This window comes from Lolium perenne, chromosome 5 (genome assembly GCF_019359855.2).
Source record: "Lolium perenne isolate Kyuss_39 chromosome 5, Kyuss_2.0, whole genome shotgun sequence".
Lineage (NCBI taxonomy): Eukaryota > Viridiplantae > Streptophyta > Magnoliopsida > Poales > Poaceae > Lolium > Lolium perenne.
In genome coordinates this window covers 161064320-161080249 of record NC_067248.2, presented here as the reverse complement: position 1 = coordinate 161080249, position 15930 = coordinate 161064320, and positions in this window count along the sequence as shown.

Sequence of the window (15930 nt, the reverse complement as noted above, 5' to 3'; positions counted from 1 at the left end):
CCTGCGACTTTTTGGTACTTGGTTCTGCTGCTAGTGATTATTGTCCTATTATTTTTGGTAGACCTTTTCTAAATACTTGTGGAGCTATTATAGATTGCAAGAAAGAGAAAATTTTGACTAAATTCGCTGGTGAATCTTATGAGTTTAACTTCTCTAAATTTACTAAAACTCCTTATAAAGCTGATTTGCCTTGTAATGATTTTAAAATGGAGCAATGTGCATCTATTGTTCTTGTTCCTAATAATCCTTTGCAGCAACATTTGGAGGATAGCGAGAGCGAAATTTTTAGGAAAGAAAGAGATGAGCTTGAGGAAATTTTTCTTCGCCAACCTATTCTCAAGCATGATTTACCGGTGGAAGATTTGGGTACAACACCGCCACCAAAGGAAGATCCTGTTTTTGATTTAAAGCCTTTACCGATAATCTTAAATATGCTCATATTGATGATAAGAAAATATATCCTGTTATTATTAGTTCTAAGCTTTCAGAGATTGAGGAAGAAAGGTTATTGGAAATATTGAAGAAGCATCGAGGCGCTATTGGCTACACTCTTGATGATTTGAAGGGGATTTCTCCGTCTATATGCCAACATGCTATTAATATGGAAGATGATGCAAAGCCTCGTTGTTGAACCTCAGCTCGTCTAATTCCGAAGATGAAGGAAGTGGTAAGGAATGAGGTATTACGACTTCTTGAAGCTGGTATTATATATCCTATTGCTGATAGTAGATGGGTTAGTCCTGTGCATTGCGTTCCCAAGAAAGGAGGTATGATTTGTTGTGCCTAATGATAATGATGAGCTCATTCCTCAAAGAGTAGTTGTAGGGTATAGAATGTGCATTGATTTTCGAAAAGTTAATAAAGTTACTAAGAAAGATCATTACCCTTTACCATTTATTGATCAAATGTTAGAAAGATTGTCTAAAAATACTCATTTTTGCTTTCTTGATGGTTATTCGGGTTTTCACAAATTCTTGTTAAAGCTAAAGATCAAGAGAAAACCACCTTTACTTGTCCTTATGGAACTTATGCTTATAGACGCATGCCTTTTGGTTTATGTAATGCTCCTGCTACTTTTCAAAGATGCATGTCTGCTATTTTTCATGGTTTTTGTGAAAGTATTGTAGAGGTATTCATGGATGATTTTTCCGTCTATGGGAATTCTTTTGATAGTTGCTTGAAACCTTGATAAAGTTTTGCAGAGATGTGAAGAAACTAACCTTGTTCTTAATTGGGAGAAATGCCACTTTATGGTTAATGAAGGAATTGTATTGGGACATAAAATTTCTGAGAGAGGTATTGAAGTTGATAGAGCTAAAGTTGAAGCAATTGAGAAGATGCCCTATCCGAGGGATGTTAAAGGTATTCGTAGTGTTCTTGGTCATGCTGGGTTTTATAGGAGATTTATTAAAGATTTCTCCAAGATTTCAAAGCCTCTTACTAATCTTCTTCAAAAAGATGTACCATTTGTTTTTGATGATGATTGTAAGGAAGCTTTTGAAACTCTTAAGAAAGCCTTAACAATCTGCTCCTATAGTTGAACCCCCGATTGGAACTTACCATTTGAAATTATGTGTGATGCTAGTGATTTTCTTTGTAGGCGCTGTTCTTGGACAGCGAGTAGATAAAAAACTGAATGTTATTCATTATGCTAGTAAAACTCTTGATGCTGCTCAAAGAAATTATGCTACAACTGAAAAGGAATTATTAGTGTAGTCTTTGCTTGTGATAAATTTAGATCTTATATTGTTGATTCAAAAGTTACTATTCATACTGATCATGCTGCAATTAGATACCTAATGACAAAGAAAGATGCTAAGCCGAGGCTTATTAGATGGGTACTTCTTTTGCAAGAATTTGACTTACATATTGTAGATAGGAAAGGTGCTGATAATCCTGTTGCTGATAATTTGTCTAGATTGGAAAATATTGCTTATGATCCTGTTCCTGTTAATGATAGTTTTCCAAATGAGCAATTGGCTGTAATAAAGGTGAGCTCGCGAGACAGTCCTTGGTATGCTGATTATGCTAACTTTATTGTTTCCAAGTACTTGCCTCCAACCTTTTCAGCTCAGCAAAGGAGGAAATTCTTTTATGATTTGAGGCATTATTTCTGGAATGACCCACACTTATATAAAGAAGGAGTGGATGGTATTATGCGAAGATGTGTTCCCGAATATGAACAACAGGAGATATTGAGTAAATGTCATGGTAGTGCTTATGGAGGACATCACGCCGGAGAAAGAACCGCGCAAAAGGTTCTACAATCAGGTTTTTATTGGCCAACTCTCTTCAAAGATGCGAGAAAGTTTATTTTATCTTGTGATGAATGCCAAAGGGTTGGTAATATCTCCAGTCGCAATGAAAAGCCTATGAAATATACTCTTGTTATTGAACCGTTTGATTGTTGGGGATTTGACTTCATGGGACCTTTTCCGTCTTCGGAAGGTAACACTCATATACTTGTTCTTTGTTGATTATGTTACTAAATGGGTGGAGGCTATACCTACAAAAAGTGCTTGATGGTGAGACCTCTTTAAGAATGCTCTTAGATATTATTTTTCCTAGATTTGGAGTACCTAGATATATTATGACTGATGGAGGTTCTCATTTTATTCATGGAGGTTTTAGAAAAACTCTTGCTAGGTATGGTATTAATCATAGAATTTCTTCTACTTATCATCCTCAAACTAGTGGTCAAGTAGAATTATCAAATAGAGAGATTAAATCTATTTTGGGAAAGACCGTTAATAAAACTAGAAAGAATTGGGCTAGTAAATTGAAGGATGCACTTTGGGCTTATAGAACTGCTTATAAAAATCCCATGGGAATGTCACCTTATAAAATGGTTTATGGGAAAGCTTGTCATTTACCTCTAGAACTAGAGCACAAAGCTTATTGGGCTGTTAGAGAATTAAATAAAGATCCTAAACTTGCTGGTGATAAGAGGTTGTTGCAATTGAGTTCTCTAGATGAATGGAGAAGTGAAGCATATGAAAATGCTAAACTCTTTAAAGAGAAAGTTAAAAAATGGCATGATAGAAGGATTATCAAAAGAGAATTTAATATTGGGGATAAAGTCCTATTGTATCGGTCTCGTCTCAGATTCTTTGCAGGGAAATTACTCTCGAAATGGGAAGGACCATATGTTGTCAAGGAGGTGTATCGTTCAGGAGCAATCAAAATTAGCTCTCTCCAAGGCAATGCTACGCAAGTGGTGAATGGACAAAGACTCAAGCATTATATCTCGGGTGATTCTTATAATGTTGATGTTGATATTATTCAAGTGGAAACACCTAAGATTTCATCAAAGGGCAAATTGACAATCCATGAACTCGACTTTGAATAGGTAACAGTACTGGTAATGAAAAGTACGCAATTTACTTTCCGAACAATATTTTTACTGTTTTTGGAAAATATGAGAAATTACGAGTTCGAAACGGAGTGGAAAGGACGCACGAGGGGGTGCCACCATAGGGCGGCGCGGCCTGACCTGGGCCCGCGCCGGCCTATGGTTTGGCCGCCCCGTCGCCCCTTTCCGACTCTGGTTCGATCTGGTACTTTCCGTTTGTCGTGAAAAATTTTGCTATATAATCCCCGACCCTGGAGGTCCGTATATCGTTTTCTCGACGTGTTTTGTTTCGAGTTGTTTCGCCAGATTTGCTTCGGATCTAGAGCCATCATGTCTTCGTCGGAAACTCCGAAGGACAGCTCCAGCAAGGATGTTGGCAACTTGTACATGGAGGAGCTGAGGATGCACCCCAAGGAGTTGCTGCTCGTTGAAGGAGAACTGCAGGTCAAGGATGTCCAGGGTCCTAAAGGAGAAGGAAGCCTGGAAGACAGGATGGAGAAGCTAGAACAAGAGGTTTTCAAATACAAGAAGATGGCTGAGCGTGAGGTGGATATTTTCCACAGGATTGTGTCTGAACTCATTGCTGAACATGAGAAGGAAACTGCAAAGCTTTGGAGCGATATCCTCTCACTTCACGACACCACCAACAAGCTCCAAGCACAACTCTATGATTTTCTAATCGAATCGTGAGTATGAAAACAGGTTTAAATACATAAGCCGTGCTGCTAGTTTCAGGATCCCCGAGACCAAGATGTCGTTTCTTGATGGAGAGCCTCTTCCTTGGAAGTTTGATGACGGGAGTTCATCACCATCATCGCCAAAGGAGTAATTCATCATCGGTATTGGCATCCCCTTGGTTTGTTCCAAGCTTGGGGGAGTGCCGCGGTATCACATTATCACTACCTTTTACTTTTATTGTCAAGTAGTATCATATCATGAGTAGGGAAGTTATCATATAAGATGGGTTGTGTTTGGAAGTATCTCTCCTTTATTTGGTTATCTATGTATCCCTTGGTGTGAGTTATCGTTATGGAATATTAATGAGAAGTCTTATCATTTACATATTGCACATCTTATTCTAGTTTGCAATCTCTACTATATGATTCACCTTGTTGTTAGTATTGATATCACTTTGGGAGCATTGAATAAATCTATTTGGTTTTGGCAAACTTAGCATTGGTCAATAGCAACAACACTTTGAGGTTTAAGTAGAAAAGAGAAATACATGTAGTTGTTTCATTGTCTTTCTTTCTTGTTAGCTCATAGCTTACTATTCTGAAGTTAAAATTGTTTGTGCTTACAAGGAAGATGCATGATTGTTTCTATCACATGTATATTAGTTTGTTTCCCTCGACTCTTATGCTTGCTAATTAACCTTGCTAGCCAAAGACCTGTACTGAGAGGGAATACTTCTCGTGCATCCAAACCTTAACCCAAACCTATGCCATTTGTGTCCACCATACCTACCTACTACATGGTATTTTCTGCCATTCCAAGTAAATACTTCATGTGCTACCTTTAAACAATTCAAAACTTAGTATCTCTTATTTGTGTCAATGTTTCATAGCTCATGAGGAAGTATGTGGTGTTTTATCTTTCAATCTTGTTGGGCAACTTCCACCAATGGACTAGTGGCTTCACCCGCTTATCCAATAATTTTGCAAAAAGAGCTGGCAATGGGATTCCCAGTCCCAAATTGATTAAACTAAATAGACACTCCTCCATGGTATGTGATTGATGGACGGCACCCGAAGGATTCGGTTAGCCATGGCTTGTGTAAGCAAAGGTTGGGGGGAGTGTCATCATCATAATAAAGCTAAAATAAAAAGGCACTCCTTCATGGTATGAGATTGTTGGCAGGCACCCGAGGATTCGGTTAGCTATGGTTTGTGAAAGAAAGGTTGGAAGGAGTGCCACACAAAATGAAAATAATATGGGAGCCGCTCTTAGGAGGTTGTCTGGCAAGGGGGTTAGAGTACCCGCTACTGCGTTGACAACAACAAACACCTCTCAAAATGTTACTTTTATTCTCTTTATATGATTGCAAAAATTGAAAAAGCTCTAGCACATGATTTAATCCCTGCTTCCCTCTGCGAAGGGCCTGTCTTTTACTTTATGTTGAGTCAGTAAACCTATTTCCCTCCATCTCAAGCAAGCATTTGAGTAGTTGTGATCAAACCATTATATTGTGATTTGCCACATCATGTCTTTTATTCTTCTTTGTTTAGTACAAGTTTTATCTGAATGAATATAGCTTTGCAAGTTATCAATGATTATGAGAAGACCATTACGATTGAGTATGCAAGTTGTGCCTTATAAACTTTAACATGAGAGCGCTGCTCAATGAGATAAATATAATCTGTTAATTGTTCTCTGACCAAGAACGAAGTTTGCCATCACCAATTATGATTTCTTATGCACCTTTACTTGTGATTACCTTATACTTGTTTCAATATGAGTTATAAGAGATTGTTTACTATAATGTCCTGTGTGAATGAATATGATGCTTCTTGTCCGTATTTTATTCATCGACTCTTCACTCCATAAACATGTGGTCATGTCTATCGAGCTCAGTTTCGCTTGGGGACAAGCGAAGTCTAAGCTTGGGGGGAGTTGATACGTCCAATTTGCATCACTATTTTATATCATAATTTGCTGTTATTCATTGATATATTTCATATTGGGACACAATACTTATGTTATTTCATCTATTTTGCATGTTTCATCATTATTGGAGGATCGAACACCGGAGCGGATTCTGCTGGAAAAAGCACCGTCGTAACGCAATATTTCGGAAGATCAACTCTGGAAGGAAATTATACCGAAAATCCTATTTTTCAAGATGACGAAGGAAGCCAGGAGGAGGAGCCAGGAGCAGCCAGGGTGGGCCCACACCCTAGGGCGGCGCGGCCCAGGCCCTGGCCGCGCCGGCCTATGGTCTGGGGGGCCCACACCCCTTTTCGCCTCCTTTTCTTCGCCAAACCCTTCGTCCCGAAGACCTAAGCCACAGAGGGTACCTCGCGAAGAGTTACAGCCGCCTCTGCGGGGCGGAGAACACCAGAGAGAAAAGAGCTCTCCGGCGGGCAGGAATCCGCCGGGGAAATTCCCTCCGGGAGGGGGAAATCGACGCCATCGTCACCGTCATCGAGTTGGACATCATCGCCATCACCATCATCATCATCTCCACCATCATCACCGCCATCATCACCGCTGGACACCGTCACCGCCGTAGCAATTTGGGTTTGATCTTGATTGTTTGATAGGGGAAACTCTCCCGGTATCGATTTCTACTTGTTGTTGATGCTATTGAGTGAAACCATTGAACCAAGTTTATGTTCAGATTGTTATTCATCATCATATCACCTCTGATCATGTTCCGTATGATGTCTTGTGAGTAGTTCGTTTAGTTCTTGAGGACATGGGTGAAGTCTAAATGTTAGTAGTGAATTATGGTTGAGTAATATTCAATGGTGTGATATTTAAGTTGTGGTGTTATTCTTCTAGTGGTGTCATGTGAACGTCGACTACATGACACTTCACCATTTATGGGCCTAGGGGAATGCATCTTGTACTCGTTTGCCAATTGCGGGGTTGCCGGAGTGACAGAAACCTAAACCCCCGTTGGTATATCGATGCAGGAGGGATCGCAGGATCTCAGAGTTTAAGGCTGTGGTTAGATTTAATTCTTAATTACTTTCTTGTAGTTGCGGATGCTTGCAAGGGGTATAATCACAAGTATGTATTAGTCCTAGGAAGGGCGGTACATTAGCATAGGTTCACCCACACAACACTTATCACAACAATGAAGATTATTTAGCCGTATGTAGCGAAAGCACTAGACTAAAATCCCGTGTGTCCTCGAGAACGTTTGGTCATTATAAGTAAACAAACCGGCTTGTCCTTTGTGCTAAAAAGGATTGGGCCACTCGCTGCAATTATTACTCTCGCACTTTACATACTCGTACTTTATTCAACTGTTACATCAAAACCCCCTGAATACTTGTCTGTGAGCATTTACAGTGAATCCTTCATCGAAACTGCTTGTCAACACCTTCTGCTCCTCGTTGGGATCGACATTCTTACTTATCGAAGATACTACGATACACCCCCTATACTTGTGGGTCATCAGAGACCGTACTGCAAATGGCATCACACGTTCACCCACGTCACCAACGACTGCAAAGAGTTGCGTCGACAGATTCAAATGGCGATAGAACAAGGCCGATTGATCTTCGGTCAGTTTGCCATGAAAGTGGACATGCAACCGTTTCCTGGCGTCAACATGGTGGAGCTCAACCCTTCCACGAAGCGTCAGCCGGGTTTCTCTTTCGATATCAACATGGCAGGTCCTGTAGACCGCCATGGCAAAGATAAAGAAGAAAGCAGTCACTCCCGTGGCAAGGATAAGAAGGAGGCCGATCCACGCGACCGGCCCCGATATGATGACAAACGGTACCTCACCGAGGACAAGTGAGAAGCGTGCGGTACCAACGACCACTCTCCGCGCATCTCCTTAACAAATATGAGCATCAGTACGACCGACGCCAGCGGTACGACGTAGATGACGACAGATATCGTCGGTCTGATGCAGACAACAGAAAACATCGTCAATATAACAGAGACGATGAAGGATATGAACGCCGCGCTAAAGGGAGATCAAGAGAGCAGGGAGACATGGACAGACACTGGGATTGTCCTTTCTTTAAGCACTGCTGGGACTCAGGAATGAGCCGATTGCCCACAATCGACAACTGCCCAGAATGTAGACAGCAGAGGAAGGGCACAAGTGGGGTTTCGGTGTTCAAGCGTCTAGGGCCTCTCCCACCGCAGAGAACACGAGCTGAGTCACCTCGAGATGAAGACTTCGAGGAGTCAGAAGATGAAGAAGAAGATAGGTACCACCGGCCAAGGTGGTGCCCTGATGGACTCAGTCATTCCCATAAGCGTAGGGTTCAGCAGCTACGGAACTTGGAGGAAGCCGAGGCGCAGTACCTGTACACGTTGAGGAAAGCACGGCCCGATCTGGCCATGAAAATTCAGCAGACATTGGAGACGCAGGCGCGGCCACAGAAGAAAGAATGACGCCCCAAGCAGACAAAAGCCGATGCGGAGGCATCGGCTGACACAAATATGGTGTTCATACTGTCGTCGGAGTTTTATGCTCCAAGAACTGAAGAAGTGCCAGTAGCACAGTTTGACTGCGGCCCACGGCCGGTTATCTTTGAAAAACCACGAGAGAGGAGCTACAGGCACTTGAAGGCCCTGTACCTAAGAGGTTATATCAATGGGCAGCCTATCAACAAGATGTTGGTTGACACGGGAGCGGCAGTCAATATAATGCCATACTCCATGCTACGGCGTTTGGGACGCTCTAACGAAGATCTGATCAAGACCAACGTCACACTAAGCGATTTCAACGGCCAAGCATCAGAAGCGCAAGGCGTTCTGAACGTGGATCTAACCGTAGGCCGGAAAACCATCCCTACGTCGTTCTTCATCGTCGACAGCAAAAGCACCTACGCTGTCCTGCTAGGGAGGGATTGGATTCGCGCCAACTGCTGCATTCCATCCACGATGCACCAATGCCTGATACAGTGGGATGGAGATGAAGTGGAGGTCGTTCATGCAGATGACTCGATCAAGATCTCATTAGCTGGCATGAATATTTGGGATGCAGATGACCAAGAGCCGATCTCTGGAATCAGCTTGGACGGCTGTGAGCGCATCGAAGCTTCAAAAAAACAGGGTGAGGCTGGTCTTATCCACCGGCCTGACAGAGTAGCAAGACCAGAGTCAGTAGACGTACGTGGCAAGGCCGATCCCTGCGATCGGCCCCAAAAAATAAAAAGCAATGATCTCACCACAAGCACGTCACGTAGTCATAGTAAGATGACTGGAGAGCCGATATTTTCAATTACTTGAAAGATTCGGCTCGGGGGGCACCTAAACGGATAAGATACAAGGCCATGAAGTACGTCCTGATTGGGGATGACATGTTCTACAGGACTTTGGAAGGGTTACTTCTCAAATGTTTGGGACCAGCCGAGTCTAATCGGCTCCTACACGAGGTACACGAAGGCGCCTGTGGAACTCACCAATCGGCTCATAAGATGAAATGGCTAATCAGGCGATCGGGATTTTATTGGCCCACCATGCTTGAAGATTGTTTTAAGTACTATAAAGGTTGTCAAGCATGTCAGAAGTTTGGGAGCATTCAGATGGTACCCGCATCAGCAATGAATCCCATCATCAAGCTTTGGCCATTTCGAGGTTGGGGCATGGATATGATCGGCAAAATCAATCCTCCATCGAGCAAGGGCCATGTGTGGGTGCTGGCCATTACAGATTATTTCACTAAATGGGTGGAGGCCGTCCCTATGAAATCAGTGGCATCGACAGATGTTATCAATTTCGTGAAAGAACATGTCATTCATAGATTCGGGATTCCCCAGACTATCACAACCGATGGAGGTTCGGTCTTCGTTTCTAAGGAGTTTAGAAAGTTCTGCGAGGATATGGGAATCAAGCTGATCCGATCGTCTCCATACTATGCTCAAGCAAATGGGCAGGCTGAAGCATCCAACAAGAGTCTTATCAAGCTGATTAAGAGGAAAATCGACGAGTATCCTAGACGTTGGCACGAGGTATTGTCAGAAGCTTTGTGGGCGTATCGCATGTCATGTAATGGAGCGATAAAAACCTCGCCATACCATCTGGTCTATGGACAAGAAGCTGTATTACCCTGGGAAATCACGGCTGGCTCGAGACGGATTGCGTTTCAGAATGACTTAACTACTGAAGAATATGCAGCCCTGATGAGTGACAGCATTGAGGATGTAACGGAACTCAGACTATGGTCGCTTGAGAAAATTAAGGAGAACAAAGCCAAGGTAGCTCGCGCATATAATAAGAAGGTGAGACCAAAGGAGTTCCACGTTGGCGATCTGGTATGGGAAGCTGTGTTGCCGTTGGGGACTAAGGATAAAGTGTATGGTAAATGGTCTCCAAATTGGCACGGGCCGTACAAAGTCGACCAAGTTTTAAAGGGGAATGCATACATGCTCGAGCAGTTGGATGGTGTGAAGTTCCCAGTGACCGTCAATGGCCAGCATCTCAAGAAGTATTTCCCAAGTATGTGGGATGATGGGCAGTAAAATATGGAGGCCGATGCACGAAATCGGCCAGTAAAAAAAAACAATTCAACAATTCTCTTCCCAAGTATGGGGATGATGAACAGTGGAATATGGGGGCCGATGTATGAAATCGGCCGGTAAAAAGAAATATACGTGCAAAGCAACAGGATGCTAAGTACAGCCGATGCACAGACATCGACTTAAGAACAAAACAGCCGATGCACAGCCATCGACTTTAGAGGTACAAAATATTACTAGCAGGTATCAAGTTACTCTTTGGATTTTGGGGAATGTTTGCTTGGACCTGTCTAATTAGGTCATTGAGTTTGGCCTTATTGGCGTTTGACGATGAAAGACCGATGCGTTGCTATCGGTCCTTGGAGCGTTGACCTGCTTTGACAATCGAAAGAATTACTTAGGCAATCGGAAGAATCGAATCGAACCATTGGAAAGTCGAATCGGAGAAGTATTCTTCATTGATTAAAGGAGGGATTTTACAAGAAAGAGCCGATTGCTCTCAAAAGGATGAGCTACTGCCTAGTGCACTACTACTAGTCCCTAATCTACGGGCCGTCGCTGCCCTCGTCGTCGCCGTCTGCGCCGCTGTCGGCGACCTCCTCGTCACTGCTGCCGTAGCCCTCGGCAGGGGCCTCTTCCTCGTCGTCGTCGTCGTCGTCGGCATCCGACCCGGCGCGGAAGCGCTTCGCCGGCGGCTCGTCGGAGGAGGTGTCATCCTCCTCTTCATCCTCCTCGTCGGATGAGGAGAAGCCGTCCCAGGAGAAGAGGTCGTCGTCGCTCTCCTCTTCCAACCCCCCATCCACAAGGAACTGGAGGTTGTCCTCCCCGTCGGTCAGGGAGGCGTCGTCCTCTGACCCGTCGGTGAAGACCCAATCCCTCTCGTCCCACCATTCTGGGGCGAGGGTTTCGTACGCTGCCATCGGGTCGAATTCCGGATCCGGCTCGCTGGAGGAGGAGGATTGGAAGGATAGGCCTGAGGAGGCAGAGGAGGAGGAGGAATCCATGGTGCAGGGGAGAGTTTTTTGCCGATGGCTAGTACGGAGCAGGGGGATGAAGAAGCGAACTGCTCGATGCGGTTAAATAAAGGGGATATAGTGGAGATTTAATGCTTGAGCAGTTTTTGAGGACGCGGTGCCAAAACTGTCAATCGTGCAGAAGTTGAGAAGACAGGGCATCATGATGGAAAGACACTGAAGCGGTTCTGCTCTGCAACGCATGATCCGATGAAGGAAAAACAGAGTGGTTTTTGGAATTATCATTACCAAAACCAGGGGGGCATGTGTTATCACCAAATTTTGGCTAAATCAGGAGATGGGTCGTAATTGAGATGGGCTTGGAGGATATGCGCATGAAGTGTCTCTGAATCTGCCTTGTACGAGAGTTTGGGCTAGATGGCCCGTGTATCTGTATATTATGGTAGATTTCGTTAGAATCAAGAAATAGAGTTTAGCCCGTACACGGTTAGATTTATTCCCGAATTAGAAAGTCCACGGACTATAAATATGTATCTAGGGTTATTGAGAAAGGAGGACGATCACGTTCACAACAAACACAATCTAGGCGCATCGCCACCCCTTGTTTCGAGGGTTTCTTCTGGGTAAGCATCATGCTGCCTAGATTGCATCTTGCGATCTAGGCAGTATAGGTTTATTCGTTATCTTGTGTTGCTCGTACTGAAGCCTTGTTGATGGCGAGTAACACTGCTTATCGTAGATGTTTTGGGGCTTGCATCGTTGCTTTTCTTATATATTTGCTTAGCTATGCCGCCCCTCAATATCTAGCTGCTCTTACGCCTATCTTAGGTGTAAGGGCAGCATCTTGCTTTGTCTTTATTTAGTAGATTTGATCTGTTATAGTTGCTCCTTGTTCTTCAAGGATTAGTTTGATATCCGTATGGTTAGGCCTTGCAAACGGGTTGAACGATCCGGTAGTGCGTTAGGTATGGTTTGCCGATCCTAGAAGGGATGTTCCGGGAATCGACGTCATGTTGGTTTTTAGGCCTCTTTTAGGGTTAGTTTTCCATCATCTTTCGTATCTGCTAGGCTCAACTACGTGTAGGATGTTCCGGTCATGCGGTGAAAACCCTAAACTGTCGTAGATTGATTTAACTTTGTATTGATCAAGCAGGATCCCCATGTCATCGTAAATCCAACGTGAACCATGGGGCAATCGGCTCTTTGAGCCGATTCACAGGGCAACCTGAGAGCCGATCGGGCTCGTATTTAATGTTTACGTGTCTACCATGCAGGAAACTAATCGAAGCGATCCAACACCTTCCTGACCAGGTATAGGTCAGGTGGCACGCCCTTGCGACCGTCAGGACGTGTGCCAGAGCACTGCGGGCCGTCGCCCGAGGGACCAGGGCCCACCAGCAGTCCTGGGAGCCTCCCGGCTCTTCGTGTTGCTCGTCGCTGCTCGCCGGTGGGTTTTGGCAGGCAACAAAACCTCGATCGAATCTCCTCTTAAATCTTCTCATCTCTTGCGGACAGAGGGATTAGTGAAAGGGGGCACGTACCAATCTAGATAGACTCAATCCGTAGGTCGCCGGATTCTAGCACGACGACGATGTGCTGGGGGTCACCCCCTTCCAGAAATCGCCCACATGCGGCCGGTCACCAGGTACTTCATGTCGGCGTCAATGCAGGAAGGCGACGCACAGAGAGGCAAAAGTACGGCTGCAGCGGCGGTTCTGTCCCGACGGAGGCCTTGGCGGTCTGTGGAAGTACGGGCGCGGTCGCTGCGGCTCCGATCCGTCTCGGACCTCGGCGCATCGGATGGATGGCTGAGCTGGCGGCAACAGATGTTTAGGTCCGACACAGGCCTCGACGACGTGCGGTTCAGGCGCGGCATCGACGGCACAACTCTGTCACATCTGTGAATGGGGGGAGGGCCAGAGGTGGTTTGGAAGCGACACGAGGCTAGGGACGTCGGCGTGGTGGAGAACAGATCGACGGCACTGGCAGAGGCGGTGTAGGGATGGTGGAGGTCACAGATGGGTAAATTGTTTTTTTGGCTCTTTTCTTGCTGCGCGGGGAGTACGGGAGCAATTTTTTTTTGACAGAATACGGGAGCAGATTGGGACTTTGTTTCTTTCTTCCGCATGAGGGACGGGAGCTAGTAGTTAGGTAGCTTAATTAGCGCGAAGTATGGATTAAGATGTGCCATGCCCCTCGAGGCTGGAGTTGTTTTGTTAGTTGCGTTTTCTTTGTGACGTGAGGGGTATTATTGTCTATCCTGAAAATGTGACACCAGGCATTCACCAGTTTGCTCTTAATAGTAGAGATTAGCCAGTACCAATGTAAAACATACATCCCAGCTCGCATAACTGAACCGTTCTCCCAGAGGGCAAAGCTTGCCGGTCACCTCACTTACCCGATCAAGGAAACGTTCAGGCCTTGTTTACTTCTCTCGTATTTTTCTTCCCAATGGGTATGGGGATGGGAGGGGATTTGGTGTTCACCCAATCCCCTCAAATACCCTTCCCCAAAAATACACTAGTATGATGGAGAGTTTTTGATTTAGGCAAAAAATATGGGGATGGGAGGGGATATCTCGAGATTATATCGTTCAAAACCGGAGAAGTAAACGGACTAGTGGGGATTTTCCGGGATACGAAATAATCCCCTCCCATCCCCTTAAATACCCTAGAAGTAAACAAGGCCTCATGGATTTATGGACAACCCCAAAGTCAAAAAAACTTGGGCTACAATCCTAAGGGCATCTCCAACCGAGCGACCCAAACGGACGCGCTGGGACGTCCGTTTTGGGCCGTTTGCGTGCCCAAGCGGACGCGCGGACGGAGCCCCGCGTCCGCGCGTCCGTTTGGGTCGCACGCTGCGCCCAACGCAGCGGCCACCCATTTGGCCATTTGGCCTATTTCTTTGGAAAATAGGTCCTCTGGCCACAGATCCTTATAAACAATGTCTAACAAATATAGAATAATATATAATAAACATAAAATATTATCAAATAGCATAAAATATTATCAAATGTACCATGATAAATCAAATAAAATGTGCCATAGTTTGAGAAAAATATAAAAATTACAATTGAGATTGTCTAACTCAATTTGGGCGCTCGAGGATCTCCTTCTGTCTCTTCTCGAACCAAGCTCTCTTTGCCTCGCTCATGTTGGTCAAGTTGGCGTTCATGATGAGGTTGTCCTCGGCTTGGCGTTTGAGCTCAACTTCCTTCGCCTTGAGCTCCACCTCTTTGGCCCTTGCCATTGCTATGAGCTCAAGTTCTCTCTCTTTGAGCTCAAGTTCTTTAGCTTTGGTCTTGGCCTTGACCTCTTCAATCTCAAGCTTCTTCTGCTGGACATCAAATAATTTCTTCCTGTCCTCTTCTTTCTCCCGACGCCTCCTCTCATCCCTCTTGTCCGTGGACACCTCTCTGTCCGCATGCATCTCCTTCAAAGTGTCATGGACGAAGCATCACGCTTCATGTCGGCTTTGGTTGACTTGTGGCCGCGTGGACGACTTGCACGAGAAGCGGAGCTACCGCAAGGCAGCCCACCATCAAGGTCAATGACCGTGGCATCTTTGGCGGGATTGTTGCCAGTCAAGGTCGCCATGTACCCCTCGTACCCCTCCTGGAACTTCGGGGTGCCGTGGAGTTCCTTCCAACAATGAGGGAAGGCAAAGGTCTTCTCTCCATTGTTGACTTTGTAGAATTCCAAAGCTCGCCACACCTAGAGCAAAGCGAGACAACAACGATAAACAGATGTGCAAACATCGGATGAATAAGTTGAGGTTAAGAATCATACCAAGTCCTTCACACCCATGCCACTAACGGGGATCCGCTTCGCGTGATCATACGCCGCCTGGAACTTGTTGCATTCCGTTTGAATTGCTCCCCACCTCTTTTGGAGCGATATTTCGCTGCGGTCGCTCTCAAATGGCTCCTGTCCATATTTGCGATGTTCATGGAAGTATTCATAGATCCGGCGCCGAATCGCGGTCCCTTCTGCTCGGCACCCGTCAACGCATCTTGCCCGATGGTCAACCATCCATCGACGAGCACCTTGTCCTCCTTCTCCGTGTAGTTGGCGGTTCGTTTGCTTACCCGGCGACCTCGAGCTTGTGCAGCTGCGGCTTGTGTGAGGCCCTCACCGAACAACGGCTCCTCTCGATGTTTATGCTGCCGGGACAGGCAGTTGTGCCCTCCTGTGTGTCAATGGGAGGTGGCTGGGGAGCCTGCTGGGTCGAAGGATATGGCAGGGTCGTCGGCATTATCTGCGCCAAAGACGGAGGGACCTGCACGGTGGACGGTGACTGCGCGCGCGGCCGACAAATCGTCGAACAGGTTGCGTGCACCGGCCATCGCAGCTGCTCCCAGGTTCTTGGGGCCTTTGGAGTTCGCCGGCGCACGGTTCAGGTCAATGGACGAAGGTGACGGCCCCATCATGGACTCGCCCACCTCCGGTGA